Genomic DNA, 21,656 nt, shown 5'->3' with positions numbered 1-21,656 from the left:
GAAACCAAACCATTTATTCATTTCATAATGGTGCCCTACAGCCAAATACCTTCTACCTTCCTAGCATGTCCAGAAGGTTAACTTGTTGTGTTTAGTTTTTGTGTGTGTTTGTTTGTTTGTGTTTTGATTAGCATCTTTCTCTGCCTTGTGGGTGTGACCACAGGTGTCTTTGATGGTGCAGAACGTTTTGTCGACATTGTGGGGAGAAAACTTAAAAACATACAGTACAGCACTTCAAAGTCACACTACTAGCGATCGAAGATTTATGTAAATTTGGCAAGCTGGATGCATTCTGTACTGTAGGAGACACGACACAGAGGAGATTGATTGACAATGGACTACATCCAGTCAGAAAGAAGAACACAATAGGCTGTAGATAAAAAGCATGTCAATTGCACAAAAAAATCCACGAAACTGCGAGGACGCGAAAGGTTATAGCGAGGAACCTAGTTAGAGCAAGGAACCACTGTATTTTGTTTAAATTTAAATGTATTATATTTCGATTTCTGAAAATATGCAAGGACCAAACTATTATGTTAATTAATCTAATGGTTTAATAAATCTGTTTTAATGCACCAAAATATATTACATTAGCAGCGAAAAATATTTATTTTCAAAATGTGGTGTGGTATAAATTATATATATATTATTTGATGTATTTATTTCAAACAGAAAAATCATACACAAAACAATTCTTTAAACAACAGCTTATTATTTCCCCACCCCATTACCACACACATCATTCATTTACATTAATGAGCCTTACGAGCTTTACATGAGATGTATTTTACTTTTTTTGGCATCTTTGACATATTGTATGTTTGATTCCATATTATGTTTACATTTTAAAAACATATAACTAAAAATACATAGCATTGCACAGCCATTAATTGAAATTTCATCATACCTTAATCATTTTGCGCTTTTTTTTAATCGTCTCTATTAATCATTATATTCCTTTAATAATATAAACGTGTACAACTTTTCAAATTTATTAATATTTTGACATTTTTTGAGAATCTGTTCAAGACTGTTCTATAATTTCACACCGCATACAGACATACACAATTTGTTTTAAAGTTGTCCTTCCTAAGATTTTGTACTTCTCTCAGATTATATCCCCTTTGTCTTTCTTCAAAAAACATTTGTATGCATTTTGGAAGTAATTTATTCCTAGCTTTAAACATAAATAGTGCTGTTTTAAATTCACCAAATCATTGAACTTAAGTATCTTCAATTAAAAAAATCATGGATTTGTATGCTCCAAATACCCCACATTTTCTAACATTCTTATTACTGTTTTTATACAGTGAATTTATGTTTTAAATATATGAAATAAGTCAATTTCATAAATAAAAGACCAGGAAAAAAAGCATATTTTAGTAAGGTGCTCTATAATTTTTAAAGTTTACAATTTTTATTCCTTTCCTTCATTTCATTTCAATTTTACTTCAATTTATGTATTAATGGATGCCACTAACAAGATGGTAATATTACAGGATGCTAATGTTGCACCTGGCCTAGATTCAGACAAGAACCTTCACCTATCCACTCACTCCTTATTAAAACCCACACCAATTAGTTTCTATCTGGGGGTAAAAAGCTTAGCAAAAAGAGAAAAACTTTTCAAGCCCAGGTGATTTCCCAATGGTTTAATTAGCAAAGATCAAATTCGTAATTCTGAATATCTTTTTCCAGCATGCCCATGAGTCCCAAGAGCAGGAATTCCTCAACATCTACCTCATTAGACGGCCTCTCCTCTTTGCCTTCTCCCAAGTCTGATTACCTTTTGAGTTTGCAACTAAAAATGCTGTGATCAGTGAACTGAAGATCGGTGCTGGAAGGCTATTAACCGCATCCACACAACAGCTCTGTTCAGCTCAAAGTCTCTTATTAGGGAGGGATGTGATTTGACCACCTTTGACCATGTGATGAATAAAATATTTTGGTCATTAGTAAATTAAAATGGTCATCCAGACAGCCCACCTCATTACAGTATTCTTCAAAGGTTAAAGCTGCAGCGTGTGTGGATTAATACCGCACCTACAGCATTTACAGCATCTGGAAAAGTGTTTATTATAAAGAAAAGATTATATGCAATGGCATTTATTGTACAGTTTTATGTTCAATTGAATGAACTACCTTGATTACACTTGATACCTTGATAACTGCCTTGATTACAATCCCAGCAGACAAACAACATCATAAGATGTCAATATACTCTAGATTTAGCTTGTCATTAGCTATGTTTCCATCCAAAAATGCGAAAGAACTTTATGCAGCAAAACTGCATTATCGCATAAAAGTTGTGCGAATGAAGCAGCATTTCCATCCAACGAGTCAAAGCGAACAAAATCGTCACTTTCTGATTAACTGGTGCCAAATATCAACAGTAAAAACTGCATTTGTTGCAGTAGGAGAACCTGCATCAATCTTTTCTAAATGAATGCGCCTCAGAAGACCATGCTGATATGCAGTAAGCGCGCAGTGGCGTTTGAAGGTGTCAGACGCAGAGCACAGGCGCTCTTGATTCTGGAGGTCATTAATAATATAATAACACTAATACTGACACGGTAAGGCATTTTATAATGACCAAAACAACATTTCCGATGTTTTAAAACGTTTTGTCCATTCACACACATTTTAAAGGGCCATGAAACCCCCTCGTTTCAGCAGGGTGTTTTCACACCTCTACTTTGGAAAAAGTCAGAAAAGTGGGCGTGTCCAGCTCTGTTTAGGGGGGAGTGTCGGAGGAACTAAAGTGGGATGGTGTGGGAGTGTCTATTTGTGCAAGCGCGAGTTTCAGTCAAAATACTCACACACGGGAGAAAGTTATGGTGTTTAACCTACATGGACATGTGTAGTAGAATTATTTGCCAAATTATTAAATGGTGGACTTTAACTGCAGTTTGGCTCTTTTATTAGGGAATTCATTCATGCCCCTCGCGACAAACGAGATATTTGATTCGAGGAACTGCTCTAAGCGTGTATTTTTCATGCAATGTTTGATACCGCACAGCGAATGAGAGAAAAAAAAAACTCCGCATTTCCCGGAAACTTAGATGCACACGGCAGGTAGCGTCAGAAAGCCGCGTGTGTTATTCCGGTCACTAAATGCGGTGCTATGTTTGCACTCAGTGCAATAGTTAACTTAATTCGATACGAACAAACTGAATAAACAAAGAGCACTGGTCGCTCACTTACCAAATCTGTAGAGACAGGACAATCACCAGCAACTAGAGCCGCGTCTTTATGAAGAGAAGACTAACGTTACAAGCGAATCCGGATTTCAGCATTTGCAGATGAGAACAGCTCTCAGGTAAACAATGTTCCTCCTTAGACACGTAAGTTATTGTTGTCGAGCGTCGCGTACACTGTTAATCCACACGTGATCCAGATGAGCTCTCACAGAGAGAAAATGAAAACGAAACTTAATGGCAGCAAACTATAAAAGCAACACTTCACGCTTGTTTTGCCAACACAACGTGGCGTCTCTGTGGCGTAAACGCGGTGACACTAATGAATATTAATGAAGTTGCACAATAGAGCGCGCTGATTGGTTTGAACCAAGCCTTACTCATGCATTAATTGCATCACACTGTAAGACGTAATAAGACTCACTCTGGCACAGACGTCCAGTCTGCACGCTGGAATACAACGCTATTATGTCGTGACCGTGACGCAGCTTCAAAAATTCGTTTCAAACAGGAAGTACGAATTTGCTTGAAATAACGCAAAAACAACCAATTTACACTTTTTAGTGAAATATAGGTGTCCTAATAGTGTTTTTAGCAGTGTGGGACACATATACGACTGTCAACAGCTCAAAAAATGTGTTTTGGTGTTTCGTGACCCTTTAAGCATCACATGATCTCTTTTAAGAAAATCACATGACCTTTTTTAATGCGCATGCTGGAGTTTGTGCGGTAAAAGTGTTTCCATCGTAGTTTATGCGCATCTTTTCTTATTGAATAAAAAGTTTATCCTACCCAGTTAGGCGCATAAGTTTTTTATGCGCATTTTAAAAATGTATGCGCATCATGGCGTTTCCATCAACTGTTTTTTTTATGCGCATTTGCAAAATAGGTGGATGGAAACAAAGCTACAGTCTAAGGCAGGAGTGTTCAAACTCGATCCTGGAGGGCCGCTGTCCAACAAATTTTAGCTCTAACTTGCCTCAACACACCAGCAAGGATGTTTCTAGAAAGCCTAGTAAGAGCTTGATCAGCTAGCCCAGGTAAGTCTAATTGGGTTTGTAACTAAACTTTGCAGGACACCGGGCCTCCAGGACCAAGTTTGGACATGCCTGGTCTAAGGACAGTGTTATTTTGACAAAATAGAGACGTGTTGTGTTGGAAAGTGACCAAAATCCAACGTCAAGCCAACATCTGTAACCAACGTCATATTGATGTCCAATGGTGACATTTATTCATCAGGTAAGGCAACCAAAATCTAACATCTGATATACGAAGTATTAGTACATATTGGACATTATATTTTCCATACAAAATCAATCTGTAACATCATTAGAGATTGATGTTTTGTTGTTTTTAGGTTGTGTTGGAAAGTAACCAAATGCAACACTCCCAGCCTGACATCAACCCAATTTTTATTTCCAAACAAAATGCAATATCCCACCAATCTGATGTCATGTTAACTATGCCTGATGGGAATATACTATCAACCATGTTTATTTCTAAAGGCTTTATCAAAGCCACTACGAAAAAAGCAAATATTTCTGTTTCAGTGAAAAACTAAGAACATGAGATGAGTTGCTTGTTAGATTTTGAACTACATTTTGGACCACCACAGTTTTTCCAGAAGTCTCCTGTGAAAAGCTAGCAGATTTACAAAGGGATCTATTTCATAGAAATCTAATTAGCAGCGAAAAAGGAAGAGAATATGAAGAGTTTGGATGCAAAAACCTCCAAGTGTCATTTAAAATTTTCATCTAAAATGAGCATTTTTCTCAGGCTGCTGTGTGTAGTTTCACTATTTTTACTCTTAGTGCAAAAAGTATGGTATTTGCATTGCCTTTAAAGTGAAATAACTGAAAATAAACATAAGAGGGTGAGAAAATTCAGACAGAAGGTTTTTGCATCTGATCTCTTCATATGCTATATGGCAATTCATTTAATTACATTCATATAAAGATCGAGAATTAAAGGTGTACTTTAAGCACACTTAGTCAAAAGATGTTTATATTTGAAAGCATCAAAACAAACAGACCCATAATCCAAAACCTCTCCAATATCTCTGCTAAAGTTAATAGCCACGCCACTTACTTGTTCCTCACCACTGTCACCACTGACTTGCTTGGTCTGGAACTTTGATGCACATTGATGAATTTGTTCTTCAGTATTTGGACTTTCAGCAGTGAAAATTAAGCCACACTGAACTGAACAAAACAACTCTAACTCTGAAAACAGGACTGACACGGTTTCAATTTAAATTTACTAGAACTTCTTAAGCTGCTTTGACACAAACTACATTGTAAAAGCGCTATAGAAATTAAGATGAATTGAATTACTGCTGATAAAAGTGTATCATGATTCTGACACGATTCAAAAGCATTTTTTTTTCAAAAATTTTTTTAATATGATTTTAATCTATTTTTTTTCTTTTTTTAGAGAAAAAAGACTGTCTAATAATCATTGCACTTTAAATGAATGTGAATGATTGAAGTATCATATAATTATTATACTAGTAATATCCAGTTTTGTCTTCTTGGGAAAATTCTAATAATTAAAAATATATATATTTTACCAAAAACTAAAACAAAACAAAAGAAAAAAAACATAAATTGTCATGTTTTTTAATCCTCCAGGAACTGGCAGTAGCACTTTCATTGCACAGCAGGTGCCCTGTTGACTTGATTTCCAAAGGATAAGTCAACATTATTTGTTGTGGTGATCAACTTTGAGCCACAAATACACTTAATTAAGCTTAATTCCCGAATATACATGAATAAAGGTTAATAAACACAAGGTTGATTAATGTGACGCCGATGTTTTATAATTACCTCAGATCAAGGCCGTAACCATATCTTAAACACTGGGGAACTGATTTGTTTTATAAAGCATAAGGAAGTAAAATAGTGCAGGACATTATTGGTCAATACAGTCTTAGGTATTCAAAAAGGGGACATTTGTAGGGGAATAATTATCAGTCAGTTTAACATTTGTATGCATAAAGTTTAACATAAAGTCATAAAACAGTCATTAAATGTTTTGCTGCTTTCACCTTATACCTCACTCTCCTTCAAAATTAAATTAATGCTTTGCACTGAATTTGTACTCGGTGCCTGTGAACCATAAACCCCACCTAGTTTATTTTAATTGGTAATTTCAATCATTTTGACATTAATGAGCACTGTTAGAAGGCATAGGCACGCCATCTTAAAATCGGGGGCCGGCATTTCAAATTCTGGGGGGAGTCTTGTCCACTTCAATGTCTATAATCGTTACGGCCCAGTCTCAGATCAACACAAGAACCATCATAACTAATCCACATCAACCTGGGCACCAATTCCATCTCCGGCCTCAGCCTGAATTTTGCGGCTGGCCTTTAAGATTACAATCTGCAAGCTGAAAATAAATGGAATGGTGGAAGGAGGACAGGTCTTGGTGCTGGTTCTCAATGTGACATGGGCAGCCTGAGGCTAGCCTTTGAATCTCTCGTCAGTGCTGAGCTAGTATGCTGAAGACAGGACTCTCGGCATCAATCACATCTATCTCTGCGCAAATGGCACAGACCTACTTCACTTACCCTTACTGAAAAAATACTCCCCTCTAAATCAAACAGGGAATAGCATTCCCTCCATCTCCTTCTGGCTGATTAGGTTATTTAACAACACTGAGTGGAGCACAGTATAGAGCTGATGCATACAAATGCAGAGATGTAAATCTGTGTACATAGCGCTGACTAAGGGCCATGACAGAGTGGCTCACTGCATCCAGGACTTATGAATAAATGTTCAGAAACTTTATGACTATTTGTACCACACACAAAAATTAACTATAATCAACCATCTTAAATGCCAGGGTATAGTTAGACAGCTATAATCAACCATCTTAAATATCAGGGTATAGTTAGACAGATGTGATTAAATAGACAGACGGTATAGAATAAAAACAGAGTTAAGACATACTGTACATATACACTGCAAAAAAATCTTTGGAGCAGTGAAATTTAATTATGACACACATTTCAACTCATTTGAATTGTGCTATTTCAACGTTTTTTAGGCCAAATGGAACCCAAGAGCGAAATTCATTTCAAACTAATCATGTTAAATCACTTTCATTTAAATTAGCTTGTGATTTAAACTTGCCTAAAACACAGGTTACTCTTGTGAAGCTAAACCTTAAATTGGCTAACTTTGTTTATTATAACACAGTTACCTAGTAGGGACTATTTTCAGATGCTGCATAATATAACTTCTCCTGCTGCAAACAAGGTATGACAACAAAGTACCTTATTACGTAGTTCCATTATCTGCCTAGAAAATAACTTTTGTAGGTCTAAGTAACAACATAAGTGTCAATGTTTAAAAATGATCAGAAACCTTTGTCCTTTGAATGAGATGCTAATGATCTGATTAAAAATCTATGCTGAGGTAAGCTAAAAGTGTTCCCGTCAGACCCAGAGATTGGCTGAATGAATCCAAAGATGGTAATACTCAACCATTTAAAGTTGCCATAAACTGTGTTGGTTTGATCGTTCTCTGACATCTACATAGTAGGTATATCACGCAAGTTCAAAAAATCTCCAGAAATGATTTTATATGCAGATTTATTACTCCATAAAAAACCCATTGAATCAGAAAGTGCAAAATTTACCATATTTGGATTGGTCATGAATATTAAGGAGTTCCACTCTTTACATGCAGTTCATCACAGACACACACACACACACACACACACACACACACACACACACACACACACACACACACACACACACACACACACACACACACACACACACACACACACACACACACACACACACACACACACACACACACACACACACACACACACACACACACAGAGCATGATGTTTGCTGAACACGGACAGAATAATACTTAATTAAAAAATACTTAATTAATTTAAAAAAAAAATAAAGTTGATGCCTAGTAAAATCATTTTTAACTCAATAGGTGTAGGTTAATTTGACCCACGTGAGAATGAGCTTATTAATATAAACCCATCAAAGTAACATTAGCCTATTTTTGCTCACAGGATCCGTTTTGGATAAAGGCTAAACTACTGTATAATGGAACTTGAAAAAAGTTATGTATAATAATATTTGGAAATAAAATATAATTTCGCATCCTGACGCATGTTTGAACATGCCTTGTCATATTGCATAGTAAACAATCTGAGCATTCCGCTTTCAAAGTAAAAATTCCACATACACAGTGAGCCAAATGTAAGTTAAACAATAAGTAAGGGAGGAAATAATCATTGTTCTCTCACTAGGAAATGTTGCGGCTTATCAAATACTTGTATTACGGTATGGTACGTTTCGGTTCGGTGCGATTTTATGACCGTTTCCACTGTCAAAAGGTACCAAAACGCAAACTATACTGTACCACTTTTTGGGTACCCTAAAAGGCAGAGCAAGACATGCAACTGAACGCACAGAGACGTATCATTTCCAGGGGAATGAAAACAAAGAATCCATCATTTTCAAAAACACAGCCGAGACTCTACACCATAATAGCATATACATATAATAACAAGCCACAGTCTACCCAAGCTCAAACAAACCTTGTTGAATCTACTCTGTGCCCCTTAGTTGTTTACAAGGCTGTCTAAAGCGCGAGCGGTATTGCTTTTTTCGCATGCACTACACTTTGACATTTCCTTGAGCGAGAATGACATTGACAAACTTTCTGTCATACACCACGCCCACCAAAAGAGTACCAATGATACCCTTTTAGCAGTGGAAACGCAAGCCTTATAAAGCTGACCCGTACCAATCTGTACCGTACCATACTGTACCACTCAGTGGAAACAAGCCATTAATGTTCCCAGGGTTGCATATGAGACTGCTGATGATAACGCAGATGCTTGTCAGGTCCAGATGAATCGCCTAAACTACATGCAATTGTAAAGCGTGTGCCCTGTGAGTCTCGTAATAGTCTGCTTTGTGTTCTGATTGAACTTTTGTCCCCTGGGATTTTACACTTGTGGAATTTACATGAGAACGAAGAAACAATTTCATCTGAGGCTAATGGTAAGGCCATGTCCATAATGATCTCATACTATTTGACTATTCCTAGAAATATCCAGATTTGCTTTATAGGCCACCTTTGTAACCAGGGGAAGTAATACTGACAACAGAGTTAGGATTCAAATGCAAGTTTACTTAGGCGGTCAGGCAAGCAATAGTCAACAAAAGCAAACAGATGTATGTAGGTAATCTAGAAACATGGTCAAAGGAACAGGCGAGAGGTCAGAAGGCTGGCAGCAGGCAGGGATAAACAGAATAACAAGGCAAGGGTAAAAACATGGCACAGGATGTAAACAAGACTTGGCAACTAGTGCTGTTTAAATAGAGTGTGTAATCAGTCCTTGACGATCCTTCGGTGGTGCATGAGTAATCAGTCAGAATGAGGAACGTGTGTGTGAGCGGAGTGCATGTATGAAGATGTAGTCCATAAACTGGCGGATTTGTAGTCCGCAAGCGATTGTGTGTGAATTCCAGCAATCATAACTCAGGGCTCGAAATTGCGACCATTTTGGTCGCATATGCGCCCGAAATTTTATTTATGCAACCTCAAAATATATTCGGGAGCACTTGTGCGAGTGCTAAATATTGTTGTGTGCGACCAGTTTTTACTGCAAAATGTTCACCACATGCGCGGATTGGGGAGACATTCACGCAGAATGCATTTCTAAGCTCTTTGTCTGCACTTGAAACGTGAAACGCAGCGCTCAGGAATGGTTTAAAACAGTTGTCATGTCGACTTGCTGCAGTAAAAGCCAAGTCCGTAATGCTTGCCCCGCCTTCACGCTTTTCTTATTGGCCCACCACTGCTCTAGCACTGAACGCGAATGATTGGTTAATATCAGCTGTCAATCACTCAGTCAGTGCCTTCTTGTTTGGGATGACAGAGAGCTACTACCGCGAAAATCTGTAAAGCGCTGAAGATGAGAATGAAGATAACACTGACAGATTTTGTTTTAGAAACCATGGCATCTAAAGCTACAAATAATGACACATCTTACTAGTGATCATGTGCTGAATGTTAATCCACCATCTACACTTTTCCAGTGGATAAAAGACTTCCATTGGCTTCAAGTCCGCTATGAAAAGTCTGTGAGATGGAATTGTCAGGTAACTGTTTGCCACATTTAGCATGAGAGTTTCTGTTTAATCCTTCATATAATCGCCAGATGATGTCCGCCGTGCAAGGGGCAGCTATATGTCAAATTTAACACCACATACACCATCGCAAACGGGCTTACACTGAGTAAATTAATATCGCTACTCATAAAAAAACGGTATTGCTATTAACATGACGTATGCATATAATAAGGTACAGTAGATGTCAAAAGCATCAGTGCAATATCGGACAGCACCCGTGAGAACAGCACAGTTATACCGTTAACAGATTCATTCAAGCATTGCGTGCAGTGTGTACCCGTGTACCTTTTGGTCACTCAGTTATGTTATAAAAATCTATTTTCTTTGGATAACGGGATTTCGTTGAGACATATTTTCCTCACGCTTGCATATATATATATATATATATTTTTTTTTTTGTTTTTTTTTTTGCTTGTTAGTTTGATTAGCGTTGATTTTAAATGCAATAAATATGTTTGTATAAAACTTGTAGTAACGGTGCTTATAATTGGTGTGTGCGACTAAATTTTGGCTGATGCGCCTAAGTTTTTAAAGTTAGGAGAACCGGTGCTACCAAGCAAAAAGGTAGCCCTGATAATTCTATTGTGACAACCTTTAGGGGAGTTGTAAAATAACGAGTTTTACTTTAATAAAACCCAAAGCATGAGTGCTACTCTTCTTTAAGGCAGTAACCACAAAACCCAAAACCGTACTAGAAATGCTAAATTTTCAAGCTAAATTTCTCTTAATAAATTGTTCTCTTAACTTAAAACACACAAAATTACTTTTATTGTCAACATTTCCCCTGAATAATGCAATGTGGTTTAAAAAAAAAAAAATTACAAGAATTAATTTTAAACAAGTTCTTTGAACAAGCAGCCAATTGAATGTAGACAGAGTAGATAGACAGAGTCAAGTTGAATATTGCTTTTGTTCTTAGTTCAGTGATGATTCAATTCATCGTTAAAGAATGTGGTTCAAAGAATTCAGCAATTGAAAAAAACCTTGGAAGAAAGCAGGCTTAGTTGGAGGACCATATGAATGAAGTGGCGGAGAGCTGCAGTTTAGCCTGCAGTAGAACTACATTCAAATGTTTTATATGTTCATTTGGAGGACACTTACGGCTGCTGTCAAGCGTGTACTTTCCATTCTTCATCTTTGCTGAGATCATCAGGTAAATGGGCTTTGTGAATATCAATAATGACCTGTCAGGCCACCTTTCTTAGCAGCGTTCAAAGTCATTACGGGACACATACAAAGCGGGGGGCAGCGGTCAGGAAATGAGTGAATATATAAGCAGGGAGAGAAAATGAGCCGGACGGGGATTTAATACGTTCTGCTGTATTCCGTGCTCTTGGGTCTGGGAGTGCATTCCAATTAGCTTGTTCAGAGAAAACGGATAAAAAATATCAGCATATGAGAGAAGATGCTTTATCAACTCAATCTTTCATTACTGAGATTAAAAATCCCAGGGTCGTGTTGCTGCAAATCCTATTGTAAGTGACCAACACTGCGTTGGTTTTTCTGCTAACAAACTTAGTGGGAGGTGACTGAGGAGAGTGACAATAGCACCCTTGAAGGACTAAAACCATTTGGCAGGTTCTCATACAAACAAGATTGAAGCTATTGACCTGCAGACGTTCTGCAGCTGGAGAGAGAGATAGCTTATGTGTCAATGTGCACGTCCTCATCCAGAAACTTCATGAAACTTGATGATAACTTGAAAGTTATAATAAACAAGTATGAAGATTGGTATGATCATTTCAGTCAGCGATGAATTGCCAAGCAGCAGAAGATGACTAATGTTAACATATGGAAAAAATAAATGTGAGTTGGTATATCAATTCAGATAAGAATTATCTTTTTTTTTGTCAGACAGAATAAACCTGTTGATGTTAATCTAATTAATAATTAACAGGAATAAGCAGGAATTCAAAATTAGCACCAAAAATGTAAATATTTCTTTACATTTAATTAACTAAAGGTGCAAGTTGCTTGCTGGTTTGAGTCCTGGTTGGGCCAGTAGGGCTGGGCGATATTGCAAAAATGTTTTATATCATTCGACATCGATAAATATTTAATATTTTTTTTATAATATATTTAGGAATATTCAGGTTTTTTCATGGTATTCAACCACTTTATTTTAATTTACCAACATTACCGAGGCTAATAAATTTAATAGTCAGAAACAAATCTGATCTCTTTATAATAAAATAAACATAAGTGTTACAGAGATTCTAAAACTTGATTAATAAAATGTTACAAAGTATGCGTAATGGTAAAGGCAGATCAACAACTGTCAATAATGATACAGTAAACCTCAAACTCTGTCAACAACACAAATTATGATAATCAAATCTAAGCTTTCAAGTAAAGGTACCGACCAATATTAATCAAATACATACAGCAACGTTAAAAAGTTTAATGACTATATTACCCCCTAAAAAATCGTTCAGAGGGAGAGTTAGTGGCTGGGATGCACAAGAAAAGAAACCAAAAAGCCACTCTGGCAACATCCTTGCATCTTTTTTTTATTTACAATCTCCTTGCTGCTGCTATATGCAATCATTTTCACATGTGTTGCTATCCTGACCTGAAGTAACAAGTGTGTGCGCGTTGATTCCTTGACCATTTACAATGGACTTTGCGCTCGCACTCCCCTGGCATCTCTCGTAACTAGATGACCATCAACCATTTTCTCAGAAGATGACAAACACAAATCATTGCTGCAGCTCCGATGCAAGTTTATAGAGAAAAGTAAAAACTGCTGCAGTGTTCGGATGCGCTGTGTTTGTCTGAGGTAATTAGTCTGCCGTTATTACTGAAATGTGCATATTCCATACAAAGTGTGAAGCAGATTGGTTAATTCTACTTACATGAATCATGGTTCGCTTGGGGCATTTGAAAAAGTTCAGATGTTTTTTAACTAGTTGCGACTGGAAAATGTGCTTGGTTCATTTGTGGGCCGCGTGCACAACATGTGCGCGTCGCTCCCATGTGCGCGTCATGGAAGTTGCGCGCCTCCCTTTTAAATGACAAACTTGTGCCCCAAGCTTATTGCAACTGCCTCCAAGGCGCACACTCAGCAGCCACATTTTAATAAACTATAGTGCTTCATACCGAATCTTCATACCGAATCGATAAAGACAATGGTGTAGGGTCAATAATTATCGATACAGATTTTAATCGCTCAGCCCTACAGTAGGTATTTCTGTGAGGAGTTTGCATGTTCTCCTTGCATTCATGTGGGTTTACTCTGTGCTCCGGTTTCCCCCACAGTCCAAAGACATGCGCTATAGGTGAATTGGGTAAATAAATTTCGTCATAGAGTATGAATGTGTGTGTGTGTGTGTGTGTGTGTGTGTGTGAATATGAGTTTCCCGGTACTGGGTTGAGGCTGGAAGAGCATCCACTGCATAAAACATATACTGGAATAGTTGGCGGTTCATTCCAATGTAGTAACTCCTGATAAATAAGGACTAAGCAGAAGGAAAAGGAAAAACTAAAGGTGGCTGCTTACACATGAAAAACCGTTTTTCAAAAAAAAAAAAAAATCTGCATTTTAATGATAAAAAATTGTTTAAAGAATTTTAAAAGCAAATACGCAAAAATTAAATTAAATTATAATAAAATGTTGTCATGTTTTAGTTATTTTGTCTCTCCTCCCACCACATAATAGTGACGAATATAACTGATATGTGACTGATGCTTTTGGCTGGTCCCCACTAGGAAACAGTAAAAGCAATGCAATAACTGTCAAAATGAAGATGAAAGGACAATGAATTTTCTTTAGGGCAAAACAGAATCCACGCACACTACATACGGAGAGTGCATCTTAATTAGCTCTTTAGCTTTCAAGGTTGTAAATCAGTATGTCGTGTACACAAATTCTGGCACTTATAGTATACTGATGAGCTTGGTTCTAGTCATTGGGACACTGTGCATGACCTGAGAATACCCTTGCAGTGCAACATTAAAACAGGAATTTATGAACAACAAAATAAATAATTTATATATTAATTTATGGTTAAATATAAATGAATAACCACATATATTGAAGTTCATTATGTTAGGTGAGCTTGTCTGTAATGGGATTCATATTTCAGGTTTCAGAATTCCGTTCAGGGAACATAGTAAGCATTGATGCTCCCTAATTTTCACAGTGCATTTCAGGACTTCTCAGTGCACTAGAAACATTTTGCGATTGAGACTATCCTTAAAATTGCTGACTCCCTGAGCAGTGCCTTGGCTACTGAACAAGGGAGCTGATTGAGACATACCCGAGATGGTGATGGATAGTACATCACTATAGAGAACAGGTAAGTATCCAGGTATGGATGATGATGATGATGATATACAGCGAATAGACTAGATTACCAGAGCTTGACAAAGGAGATCAAAAAAGACAACAGGGGAGCTTGTAGGAGTCAATGAAGGAGATAACAAGAATCAACATAAGAGATTGATGGAGGTTTACAGGTTAACCACCACCAAAGTGAGTAGCAGGGAAGGAGCCTGCATCCATGTGAGGCCAGACAAGAAGTGGTGTGTGCTTTTATGAAAGGTTTGACTGATATGCTAATGAGGAACAGGTGGGGGTGTGAATGGGGCAGCTAATGTGTTGGTATCACAGGACACCTTCATGTGCTCATGTGCTTCGAAAGCTGTATGATTTCTAGATCAATATATTTTTGAAAATGTGGGTTTTGGTTAACATTGATTAAGTTACCAATTACTATATTGTTGACCAGTTCACATATATACCATCTATTGTATGAACAGAAAGATGAAACATGTTATTACAAAGTAGGCTTCTGCCGGTATCTGATTTGTTTGTTGTGATTAATTGCTGAAGCTTTTAATAGCAATGTACGTTACATGTTCATACATGTTCAGGGTAAATAAATGTTTTAAACAAATTATCTGGAAAAGGATGAAGTACAATAAATAAAAAAAATAGTTATTGCATAAAAAAACTTCAACTTACTGATAATGTCTAAGATCAAAAGATATACACTCACTGGCCACTTTATTAGGTACATCTTAGTAGCAGGTTTGTACCAGGTTTGTACCTTAAGGAATTTTTTACAGATGTGGCAGCAGGCCTTTTTTTTTAACACAGATCTACCAACTGCCTATGGCGTTATTTCAATGACAATTGTCGTGAGCACAGTATTACAAGTCGAGATCACATTCATGTAATACGAGCATGCGAATCTCTGTTTGCGCACAAAACTTCGTGCACGCCTTCGCTGCTCCAGTGCATTTTCTTGTGCACTCTCAAATAAACGCAGCTGAAGTGCGATTTAGTGTGTTTATGTAACGAGTATGCCTCCAGCATTTATTAGATTTGCTAGGTATCTTTTTGAATTTCTCCAATAGACTCACAGAGCGGTATTAATGCGTCCTGAAGTAAAATGAAGCGGCTATAAACTCCAGCAAAAAAAAAATAAAAAAAAAAGAGTCATAATATGCAGAGCCCTAGACCTTTATCTACAAAGTATACCTATGGAAACTGTGTTCATTCTAACTGAAAGCTATGTCGTGTTAGCTGGCCTCACACATCACACACAGTCAGTCAGACTGTCAGTCAGCATGTAACCTTAAAGGGTTAAACAAATAACGCACAGCACTACTATGGTTACAGAAAAGTTTGCGCTGCTATAATTCACTTCCCTTTCAGTACATTTTGGTGCGATTATAACCCACTATTAAAAAAAAAACACGACTGAACGTTTTGAATGAGATGCTGTAATGTAGCCGTGGTGGGATGAATTGTGGTGTGGCACCCCACCTTCTGCCTTCAGAACTGTCTTAATCTTTCGTGAAATAGACTCAACAAGATACTGGTAACATTCCTCAGAGATTTAGGTCCATATTTGCATGATAGCATCACGCAGTTGCTGCCAATTTGTCGGCTGCACATCCATGATGCAAATCTCCCATACCTCCACAGGAGCTCTACTGAATGAAGTTCTGGTGACTGTGGAGGCCATTTTAGTACAGTAAACTCATTGTCACGTTCAAGAAACCAGTCTGAGATGAGTCTTTATGCTTTATGACATGGCGTGTTGTCCTGCTGGAAGTAGCCATCAGAAAATGGCTATACTGTGGTTGTAAAGGGATGGACATGGTCAACAGAAATACTCATTTAAAGCAATAGCAATACTGGATATTTTCTCAATTTTGGATGATTCTCTGTAAAGCCAAGAGACAGTTGTGTATAAAAATCCCAGTAGATCAGCAGTTTCATACTCAGATCACCCGTCTAGCACCAACAACCATGCCATGTTCAAAGTCACTAAAATCACCTTTCTTCCCCATTTTGATGCTCGATTTGAACTGCAGCAGATCATTTCGACCATGTCTACATGCCTAAATGCCATGTGATTGGCTGATTTAAAATTTGCATTAACTAGCAGTTGGATAGAGGTACCTAATAAAGTGGCCGCTGAGTATAAATCTGGAAGGTTGTTTTATATTTTAAATGAGAGAAATAAATGTGTTATGGATGTGCCATTGTCATCATTATCACGATATACTGAAGTATTGTTATACTGAATATCGCCATATGTCTACATGAAAGTAAATAATGACTTCATGAAATTTTTTAACTGAAATAAATTTGCAAATTATCCCTTTAAGCAACCATTTTTAGAACTGTTTGATAAAAAAACAATGAAAAAAATCTGTATCAGGCACAATTTTGTTCTCTACTGATGAAAATTTTCTTCAGATTTTGTTTGACCAGAACATCTCCATTCAGTGAATGTCATGCCCTCCTGTGCTTTATCTTTTTGGGTCACTCCAGTGCCTTGACCCTGATTTAAACATTCATCATACACACAGAGCTTGATGTCCGTGCATGAAGATATGTCCTGTGTGATCACCATTATTTCATTAGAACGGACCTATAACTGTATATTGCTTAAGGGTCTTGTGCCCTACAGCTGCCTGTTGAAAGAGGGCTGCACAATATATCATTTCAGCATCGATATCACAATGTGCGCACCCGCAATAGTCACATCGCAAAATATGCAATTTTAAGTCTGAATTACAGTTCAACAGGAGCCAAAGAATTGGGTTTAATTACTGTATTTATCCAGAATACTGTATACTTAGAATTTTATCTTGTTTTTAGGTCAAATATTTCCATTTCAAAGCAAAAACAAGATTAATTGACTTACCCCACTGGCAGATGTCGCTTGTTTTGAAAAAAAAAAAAAACTTTTGGCTCCATTTTACTTTAACTAATTTTAACATTTCTTCTCAAGTTTAAAACCAAACAATAAACAAAGATTTACTTGAATAAGACTTTTTTGATATTTGTACTAGAAACCAGACAAAGAAAAGTAAGAAAAGCATTTATTGCATTGGGATTTGTAATTTCTGTGCCTGAATCCTGTTATGCTCCCCAGAAAACTGTCAAATAGTGATATTCAATATGTCTTGTGAAACTGTTTCATATCGCAATATTTATCGCAGAAAAATTAAATATCGCAATATCCGCATTTTTGAATATTGTGCAGCCCTATCTTGAGGTATCAGCATCTTATACTGAGTTCAGACTGCATGATTTTCAAAGTAGTCGTGTCACAGATGTTTTCACACTGCATGACTATCTGGGCTTGCTTTTCGTCGTTGGTTTGTTTACACTGCAAGATGGATCGGCGACAGGGACTTTTACATTGCATGACTTTACAATAAAAAGAATCGCCGACAACTACAAACTATGTCTCACAGCCAAATACACGTAGTATATCTTTTGTTATTAACTACATAATGAGAAAGAAGCCTTTAATGGGGTAAAAAATGTACATATTTGCTCACCTGGGTTTAAAGGGAATTAGCCATTTCTCCTCAACTTAATTTGATAATAAACTTATTTCTTTCTGTATGAAACGTCAAACAGACACGGTTGCTCCTGAGTCCTGTCCAACCTCCACTAGTTTTTCCTCCATTTTGTGGGTCCAAATAAACTGAAAATGAGCGCTTTTAACTTCTCCCCTAACCTCCCACTGGCCTGCAGCAGGTATACACACACACAAACACACACACACACAAGTGAATGCTGCTCTCTCATTGGCTGTAGGCGAACGCCAATGTTATTTTCAGTCAAAACACATTTCACACAGCATGATTTGAATCGCCGACAGCTCGGCTCATCGGCAATTCTCTCAGATCGCGTCTTTGATAGTTCATACTGTGTGATTGTCACTTACGTGCACGAGCACCGATTTGCCTGTGATTTCAGCCATTTGTCGGCGATTTCTCAAAACCTGTCGGCGAGCCAAAATCGGGGCAAAAATCACGCAGTCTAACCTAGGCATTACGTTTTGATAGTTTCATACTAAATCCTTACACTTGACCAAACTGTCTCTCAAAAGAGTGTGGTCCACAGCTAAGTGAATTGCCTGATATGCATTTAGTACAATATTAAGGAATGATTAAATATGCCATAAATGATGGTCACAGATAAGAGTAACATAAAGACCAAAGACATCTGAAATTACATTAAAATCTACATATTTGGATTTAACTGATTCCTTCAATGGCTTTTATTATAGACTTAAATTAAATACTTCCTACTGGAAAACAAGATTCTGATTAATGTCATTCTCATATCATTATTTCTGCATAATGAAACTAAACTGTATATTAGACCGTCACCCCTGTTACCCATTCTCTCTTATGCTGTCTCGTCTCACTCCATGGTTTAGTTTAAATTACAGTCATGTCAATATTTATTGTTTACTTATTTATTTTACAATGTAATGAAGTGATAAGTAGGATAATGCATGATCAGCCAGTTATTATAGCAAAAACAAACACATTCTGGGTGATATAATGACCTTAATTAAGATTAGTTTTACAGATATCATTTCGCCATTAACGATCATGGAAAAAATAAAAACTTAAACACATTTTGATGTAGATCCACTCTTGTCTTTTTAACTGAATGCACTGCTAACCCAGAATTTCTGCCTGATTCTAGAAAAAATCTTTAGAAAAAGAAGAAAAAAAATCAACTCTCTCTCTCCACTCTTCATTTTTTCTGCCTCCAGAGAAGCTAAAAATACACTGTCGCTATTGCAGTCAACCAGCATTTGTGCTACAGCCTACACACACAGACAGGCTTGGTTCAAGGCACAGCATCATCGTACCCAGCTTTCATATGTGTGTCTGGACAGGCTTGGGTGATAATAGTTTCATAACTGAATTATTATTCTCATAGGAAGACGTTTGGCACAAAGGGCACCTGACAGATAATTCATCTGTTCCTGTATGGCAAATATTACCACTGAGATTAAGGGAGAGTGAGAGCCAACAAACGTTGCTCTAAATGCAGAAAGATTCATTTATCAGCCCTGGATTGCTTTACTAGATATTAATATTGTCATTTGGCAGTGAGAAGCATTCATCACTGTAGCAGTCACACAGGAAGGGGAAGAAGAACAAAAAATAATAATAATTGTCTCAACTATACCTTCTTGTAGTCGTCTTCTCAAAAAGTGACAGACAGAATCAGCAGACAAAGATGCCTGTTTGTGTGTTTCAGGATCTTGGGAGCGCAGCATGGGATGCTCTGTGTGCCAACAGCGCGGTGGATGACCTCCAGCATGCGGCCGTCACAGCTGGACCTCACGCTCGTGGCCATCCGCCGTTTCTAACTAAGGGTGAGAGAAGTTGATAATAAAATGTTTTATTTATTTTTATTTATTGCACATTTTTTGTTATGGTATGTAAATAATAATAAACAAAGTTAATAATAATCCAAAACAAATGTTGTTATTTACTTCGCAAAATGACTGCATTATAGCAAAAGCAAACAATCAAGCAAACAATAAAAATGGCTATTTAAAGCACATATTAGATAAAATAAGTAAGTAAATAGTAAATAAGTAAAGTAAATAAGTAAATACACAATTAAAACAAACGCTTTTAGCTCATTTCAAATATCTTAAGAGTAGGGTGAAAATATTCACCAAACTAATTTCTCATTTGACCAGGTAGAATGGAAAAAAGATTGGAAATTACCTAATAAATATTGTCTCACCAGTAAAGTAAAAAGTTACATATGAACTAATTCATTTATTTACCCAGTGAAACAAGTTTTACAAAACAATGAATCTGCATGCACATTTTGTGAGTTTGAGGAAGAATCCATAAAACACCTGTTTTTTGAATGTGCAAATATACCTAATGCTTTGTGTTTGATAACAAATATTTATTTCATATTTAAATTGACAAAATTAAAAAATGATATTATCCTGTAAAAATATATATTTTTTGCTACATAATAATGAATGAGAGGAACAAAGCTTGATAATTTAATGATTATGAATAGTGAATACCATACACAAATAGAAATTGTTCAATGATAAACTTAACGTTCCTTTATTTAAAATAGATCTTTATTAATTGATTTCATTGCATTATGTTAAAGATAAATTAAATAAAAAAAGCAACAATGATGTATACATTTTTGAACTACTGTAATATTTTTGTAATCTATCTATCTATCTATCTATCCCTGTTTGTTTGTCTCTTTAATGTTATTGTGAAAAACACTAAGAACTGTTATCCTCTACTCTTGTATATTATTGTTATTTTGTTATGCAATTATTGGATAAGACATAAAAGACACCCAGCTATCGACACCTAACACTGGCCTCATGTATAACACCACTGACATTAAATCGCTTCAGCAAGAGTTTCTACTAATAAGATAAGAAAACAAGGCTCTTTATGAAATCTCAACGACAGTTTACGACGATGATGAGGATGTTTGTCTTACCAAATGTAGTCCCGACTGCTGGTTGTCAGTAAGTTACACGTTAAGTGTAGGCCATATGGGCGCATATGCGCTTTTACTACATACTAAGTTATAAATAAAACTAATACTCATTAAAACAAAGCAATAACCCGAAAAATGCAGCAAAATATATTTTATCTGAAGCGCCATCTTCCTATTTTATTTACACTGTGTAGCATCATAACAAAGTCAAGCGACAAGACGCTTCCACTGCCTGCCGCTGCTTACTGAAGTTTATAATATCAGCCTCGCTCGTCAATAAATATGTCAAATTCGATTTGGCCAATCAAATCAAAGAGGGCGTGTTTTACTGTTCACGGAAGCGCCCGCCCGCGCGAACTTTAATTATAACGGTCAAGGTAAGCATAATATTTGACATCTGTTTTTCAGGACAGAAAAATTATTAAATTCTATAAGATCGACAGTAATATTCAGAGGTGCCAACTAATACATTTTGGCATTGATTTAAACATAAAATGC

General features: G+C 36.7%; 2 protein-coding genes across 7 annotated transcripts in view; one reads left to right on the top strand and one right to left on the bottom strand.

The window, feature by feature from the left end:
• The window catches only part of clasrp (CLK4-associating serine/arginine rich protein), a 777,720-nt gene that overhangs the window by 454,340 nt on the left and 301,724 nt on the right, over positions 1-21,656 (bottom strand). The gene's annotated exons all lie outside the window — the stretch shown is intronic.
• The window catches only part of b3gat1a (beta-1,3-glucuronyltransferase 1 (glucuronosyltransferase P) a), a 192,664-nt gene that overhangs the window by 122,033 nt on the left and 48,975 nt on the right, over positions 1-21,656 (top strand). For 2 of the 6 annotated variants that reach the window (XM_087291988.1, XM_087291985.1), the window contains exon 3: positions 19,920-20,037. The exons of 2 other annotated variants lie outside the window; for them this stretch is intronic. The gene's annotated coding sequence lies outside the window, so the exon portion shown is untranslated. Of the gene's footprint in view, positions 1-19,919; positions 20,038-21,135; positions 21,536-21,656 lie in introns of those variants that run through there. 2 more of the 6 variants (XM_087291986.1, XM_087291989.1) reach the window with 2 other exon arrangements.

Source organism: Danio rerio, chromosome 18 (genome assembly GCF_052040795.2).
Source record: "Danio rerio strain M-AB ecotype USA chromosome 18, GRCz13ab, whole genome shotgun sequence".
NCBI classification, from domain to species: domain Eukaryota; kingdom Metazoa; phylum Chordata; class Actinopteri; order Cypriniformes; family Danionidae; genus Danio; species Danio rerio.
The sequence above is the reverse complement of the archived record's forward strand: the minus strand, read 5'-3'. Positions and strand labels throughout refer to the sequence as shown.